The following is a 6684-nucleotide window of genomic DNA, read 5'->3' on the forward strand; positions in this document are numbered from 1 at the left end:
GGTGGCGGAACCAGGGAAGAGGTCATGGCGGAGCGGGAGCTCAGCGGGGATGGGATCTAGGGAAGTTGGGATCGGGGGGAGGTGGTGGTCATGGGTTTTTCTTCTGTGTGTTCGGGAGTTCGGGAAGATCCCACCGGGCCCTATATAGGCACGGTGTGATCCAAATAACTATTCTAATTCCAGGATTAGAATAGTGTTGTCATATATATATATAAGGCTGGACTATTCTGTTACAATAATATTCTGTTACTCTCGAGCCCGTTCCTGATTTCCGAACCGGTATAGGTATTACTAGTCTTTCCCTAATAGTAAAGCACGGGTTGAGTCTCTCGGGTTCGCCGTCGTGGTTTTTTTATGAAAAGGTCCCTGTAGTTTTTGGAATTCAACCCGCAGTACAGATTGAACCGGTATGAATAAAGGGGAAAAAAGGCAGCCACGCTCTGCCTCGCGACGCTCCGCCCCACCCCACCCACCTCCTGCCACGCCCTGCGCGCCGCCGGCCGCCTCCTGCCCGGCCCCGCGCAGCATCACCGCGCGCCGTCGGCCGCCTTCTTCCTCCAATCCCATCTCCTCCTCACCCGCGGATTTCTTCGCTGTTCACGGCTCCCCTCCACCAATTGGTCGTGACCTCGCGGGAGGCAGAAGATGGGGTGCGCCGCTGGCGTCCGGCTCCGGAGCTCGAGCGGGCCGATCTGCGCAGAGGCAGAGGATGGGATGGTGTGCTGCGCTCGAGACGAGGGGGCTCGAGTAAGGGGATTGGAGGGTGGCGCCGGCGGGCTAGCGGACGGGGTTGGAGAGGGCGGGTGCCAGCAAGATTGAGGCCGGGGATGGAGAGGGCGGGGGTCGGCGAGCTGGAGGTTGAGGATGGGAAGAGGCGGCGCTGCCGGCGGCCACGAGTGGAGGAGGGCACGCAGCTCCTCTCGCCATGTGTAGATACAGTACTATTTTACAGGCGCAGACAGGAAGGCAGTACATTGTTCTTGCGGTAGGCTGACGCATTTGATTTGCCGATTGCCATCTAGGAAGGGCTGGTTCTACTGCTAGATGTCGGCCCGTCGATGCACTGGGAGCTGCAGGAAGTCGAGAATGTCTGCACCACCCTTGTGCGCAAGAAGGCAAGCAACACAAGGAGCGGCGATGGCCGCTGCCTGAGCCTGGTGTTCTTTTTGTTGAGAATCCCTGAGCCCGGTGGTGATTATCGCGAGAACCAGGACAACGGAAGCCGGGTGGCATCGCTGGTCAGTGTAAAACGGGTTTAAACTTGGCGAAGCCATTGAACAACACTCTTGCTTTTTTTCTGTTAGGACCTTTTATCAATCATTGAGCCACGCCAAGTTTTTGAGATGGTAATGAAGCCTGCCACATTAAATTTGTCCCTCCCCTTGGTTCTTTGTTATTTATTCTTTTGAATTCCTGAAATTTCTCTGCAAAATAAGTCTTGCTTTTCCAGAAGATTGAACTGTTTCTTTTCAGCTACGATCATCTAATCTCATATATGTGTTCGTTTGAACTTATTTACTCTTTTGACTGTTGATTTGGTTTGCTTTGCCTGAAGATTGAACTGTTTCTTTTTACTGTTGATTTATGAACTCCAAGTACTGATGTGCATAATTAAGCATCTGTTCATCAGGTGTCTTTGTATATGGACAAGTCTGCAGGGGTTTGCCAGTCGGACTTCCATGATTGCAAATTGTCGTTCCTGCAAATTATATGTGATCACGATCTTTTTGTCGAGATGACTGGTATGTATCCCGCTGTAAATTCATGGACTACCAACCTAGGGAACTATAAATATTCCAGTTTGCCAAACTATTTTAATAGACCAGCAATATTGTTCGGAGACTTTGGTCCTCCTCCACAGCGGGATGCGACCTCCCTGGAGCAGCGGGTCAGGCGCATCGTCGGAGGGGGAGAAGATCTTGTTATCTACAGCAACGTTGAGTGAACCGCCGTCAAACTGAAGCGCGCCTCCTGTAGCTGCGACCCTGTGTTGGCCCTGCCCGCGTACGTCCGCTAAGACCGGAAACAGAGCAGAAAAGGAGTTCAAATGACCTCTCTCTGTTTTTCCTCCCTCTGGGAGGGCGTTGCAGGAGCAGTTAAGGCATGCGGAGGTTTGAAAATTGCGCAGGTGGCGGCCTAAGGGTGGCACGGCGTACAATCCCTCTACTGTCATTTTATATCTCTGAATTTTTTTTGCTGCATGCGCAGGTGTTTCAGGCAGAAACAGTAATAGCATCGACTAGGAGGAACAAGACAAGAACCAGCGACTGCTACCATTGCTGGCTAAGCTAGCTGCTACGATGCCCGCTTCTCTTTGCAACGGCCAAAGCACACAACAATCCATAGTTTGGTGAATTTTTTCTCCCCACTTTGGTCACTTGGGACGGGTTGTGGGCAACAGCAGTTTAGAAGAATCGGTAGTAGAGACGTGAATGTTAAAGCCAATGGGCTAGAAAACTATAAGGATACTTGATTTGTTTCCATGTCTACCTTTCAGTATTCAGCCTTGCGAGAAAAGGTGCCTCAGGATAGAAGCTTGACATAGGTGTGGCCTTGAATGCCAGGATTTTATGAGTAGCCTGACTCTTCTGTTCTCATTACAGAATCAGAATTCAAAAGATCAATGGAAGTTTGCTTATGAAAGTAAAACATCAATGTACTAATGCATTTCAAGTTTTCAACAGGAGAGTACTTTCTGATGTTTTAATGACCAAGTATTATTGATCTTGAGGTGTGTTATTGATCTCCGTTGCTAAATAGATGGTGTTTTTTGTTACTTTGTGAAGAAGCATTGCATGCAAGACACCATAGAAAAAAACTGCTGCCAATCGCAGCTTGATGGGGCTTGTTGCGCCTCTGGAACACGTAGCCGCTAACAAAGAGCAGCTCGAAGGTTTGAACAAATGTACATATTGAAATTTAGAGTTCCAACAGTACATATGTGCAAGAGTGTAATGTTCACTTGGAACTTGCTCGTGATGGAGACGTTCCACAAAAAAAAAGTGAAGACGACCTGAAACTTCATGAGATAATTTAGTAATTCGGTCTGGTCAGTACATTTCTGCATAAACAAAAAAATATCCAATCAAAGCACATTGGCTTATGATGTTTTTTTGTGTGGGAGTTTTATGATGTTTTTTTTGTTAGTACATCGTTTCATTAATGATATTGGATGAGGGGAACAAAAAACATGTGCATATGTAGCTCACTGCCATTGATTAATTTACTGAAAATTGAATCTATAATCAAGACAATGAGTTAGTTCTAGACATGCAAAATTATGAATTAAATTTTTATTAAACCTACAACTTGAAAATTCTGATTTTATATCATATGTGATGTTGTAATAGGAGAGGATTGGACACTCTTCTATCTGATAATGGATTGTTTCCAAGAATGGATCTTGGTACTTTTGAACAATTTTATACTATTGTTTTGCTATTTGCAAAGTTGTTTGATTTGTATGCGCAAACATATTTGTTCGAGTGTTAATTAGTTTTATAGGTTTCCAAGCACATGTTTATTTATTTTGCCGCTACTCACGTCGACCCCAAGAAGTCCATCTATGTGTGCATGGGCGATACAGATAGTGCGGAGAAGGAATCATGTGCGAGATCACTGGTCAATCTGGTCCAGAACATCAAATGCCGACGTCCATGGCGCAAGGCAGTGCTTTTCCGAGCAAGCAACCTAGCAAGTGCATCGGTGATCAATGGTTTGTTTGAACAACATAATGTGCGATTATACTCGGCTTATATATTGGGTTAGGGGTAGGTGGTAATATTTTACTCTCGTTGCAACGCATGAGAACTGAAATAGATCATGACGAACATTGTTAGGGTACGTCCAAATTTCATGGTCAAAAAAGAAATACTCAATGTAGTCTTATTTTTGACGTTTTGCAAAATTTGGATTAAAGAAGTGCTGCATGTTGGCAAGTAGAGCAGGTTTTAATTTTTCGCCTGGTGCAATGCACGAGCATTTGTACTAGTAATAAGAAAAAAAAGGAAAAGATCGGGATCAGTGGGATACGCTGCGTTAAAACTAGATATGAGCAAAGCTTACGATCGTGTTGAATGGAATTTCCTGGAAAGGATACTTGGTCAATTGGGCTTCTGTGAGAGTTTTGTATAACTTAACTCCAAGTGTATCAGATCAGTTACATATAAATTCAAGGTTAATTCCACATACACTGACATCGTGGTTTCTGGAAGGGGTTTGCGTCAGGGTGATCACGTATCCCCGTACTTATTTTTATTATGCGCGGAAGGTCTCTCAGCTCTACTTCGTCAAGCGGAATTTGCAGGCCGGATTAAAGGCGTTAAAGTGGCACCAACGGCACCCACTGTCACCCTTTTTTTTTTTGCAGATGATTCCCTAATGTTTTTTTGAAGCTTCTCGGGAGGGAGCAACGGAGATCAGTAGGATTCTACAAGTGTATGAGGCAGGGTCTGGTCAAATGGTGAATCGGGATAAATCCACAATTATGTTCAGTCGGAATACTAAAAGTGCGGACAAGGATATAGTCATGAATATTTTGGGTTTGCAGCAAGAAACAACATGAGGGAAATACCTAGGGCTACCATTGTATATTGGCCGGTCAGTTACACAGTGTTTCGAATACATAAAGGATCGGCTTTGGGCTCGAATACAAGGCTGGTTAGAACATTTTCTATCCATGAAAGGCAAGGAGATTTTGGTTAAATCCGTTGCTCAAGCTATTCCGGCGTATGCTATGGGATGTTTTGATTTAACTAAAGAGCTTTGTGAAGAGCTTAGTAAGATGATTTGCAAGTATTGGTGGTCGCAACAAAGTGATGAGAACAAGATGCATTGGTTGGGATGGGATAAAATGAAGCTTCCAAAAGAACAAGATGGTCTTGGTTTCCGAGATCTCTATTCTTTTAATTTGTCAATGCTCGCACGTCAAGCTTGGCGACTTCTTCAAGCTCCTGAGTCACTTTGTGCTAGAGTGTTGCAAGCAAAATATTATCCTGGTAGTAACATCCTCTCTGTTGTTTCGACGCCTAATATGAGCTATACTTGGAGAAGTATTCTCAAGGGTCTCGCTATTGTAAGAGAGGGGTATATTTGACGAGTTGGCTCGGGGGAAAGCATCGATATCTGGATAGACCCGTGGTTGCCGCGAAAAATGTCAAGACATACGCTGTCACAACAAGGAACACACTTGCTCACACATGTCTCCGAGCTGATTGAGCCAAACACACATACATGGGATGAGGGGCTTGTAAGGCAGACTTTCCTTCCGATGGAGGCAAGTGTTATTCTTTCAATACCGGTGTTTGAACGGCATGACGATTTCATTGCATGGCATTTTGACGCAAAGGGGCTCTTCTCTGTAAAGTCTGCTTATCGTGTGCACACAGATATGATGATGAGACAATCAAACATCAGTCAAGGAGATAGCGTCGTCGGGTCAGGGTGGGGAAAGTCAGTGTGGGTTGCTATTTGGAAAATGCACTGTCCAGGGAAAGTACATCATTTTATGTGGAGATTCGGACATAATAGTCACCGCTAAATATGAATATTGCTAGGCGGGGTGTGGAGTTGGATACGCGTTGTGTGGTGTGCAATGAATATTTTGAAGATGGTGGACATTTCTTTTTCCGCAGTTAGAGCTATGTGGCGAGCGACCGATCTGAAAAACGAAAGGATAAATATTATGCAGGCTCCCACGTTGTTGGAGGTGCTAGAGAGGATTATGACATTTCCTGAGCAAAAGAAACTAAAAGTAATTTGTCTCCTGTGGCGCTGGTGATCTGAACGCAATAGAAGAAGACATGGGGAGGATACGACTTTGCCGCCGGAATTTGCAAGACAAATATCAATGCTTACTGAAGAATGGATTCAGTTCCATTCTCCACCTACCAGACCCCCGAAAGTGCAGATCAATCAGTGGGACTGGGTTATGTTGAATTTTGATGCTTCTTTCATTGGGGGCTTGGGAACTGGTGGGTGGGGCTGTATAGCGAGAGATGCAGCCGGCGATGTCTTATATGCTGCAGCTGGCCTCTTGGTGGATGTGTCTGATCCATTGCATGCGAAAGCACTTGCTTTAATTAGAACCATCAATTTTGCAGAGAATTTTGGTATGGGCCGGGTGATATTTATGACAGATTGTCTACCTTTGAAGCAAGCCATAAATGACAGTAATGTAGATCCTTCACAGCTGGGGAGTCCTTTTCATGAGACCAAGTATACAGATAGGTTTCATTCAATTTAAGCTAGTTTAGAAATCACGTGAATGTAATATGCCTGCGCATAAACTAGCTAGTTTTGGTTCTAGGATGGTGAGGGGTAGTGAGCGTATTTGGCTCAATGATTTACCTCCTGATGTACTCAGTGCCGTGGCCGGTGATTTAACCGTGTCACGTGTGGCCGCTCCGCCTCCGCCGCCCTGCGCCCCATCTCGCGCCGAGCCCCACCGTCTCCCCTGGCTCCGGCCGCCGCCCCGTGCCCCACCTTCTCCCCTGGATCCGGCCGCGGCACGGCGCCCCACCTTCTCCCTGGCTCCGGCCGACGCCCCGCGCCCCACCTTCTACCCCCTGGCTCCGGCCGCCGCGCCGAGCCCCACCGTCTCCCCTGGCTCCGGCCGCCGCCCCGTGCCCACCTTCTCCCCTGGATCCGGCCGCGGCACGGCGCCCCACCTTCTCCCTGGCCCCG

General features: G+C 46.7%; 1 long non-coding RNA gene across 1 annotated transcript; it reads left to right on the forward strand.

The window, feature by feature from the left end:
* The first annotated feature begins 439 nt into the window (after positions 1–439).
* LOC123120062 (uncharacterized) lies at positions 440–2667 on the forward strand. Its single transcript, XR_006459297.1, has 2 exons — positions 440–2128; positions 2209–2667. It is a non-coding gene; the product is annotated as an uncharacterized lncRNA (long non-coding RNA).
* Positions 2668–6684: the final 4017 nt, after the last annotated feature.

Source organism: Triticum aestivum, chromosome 5D (assembly GCF_018294505.1).
Source record: "Triticum aestivum cultivar Chinese Spring chromosome 5D, IWGSC CS RefSeq v2.1, whole genome shotgun sequence".
Lineage (NCBI taxonomy): Eukaryota > Viridiplantae > Streptophyta > Magnoliopsida > Poales > Poaceae > Triticum > Triticum aestivum.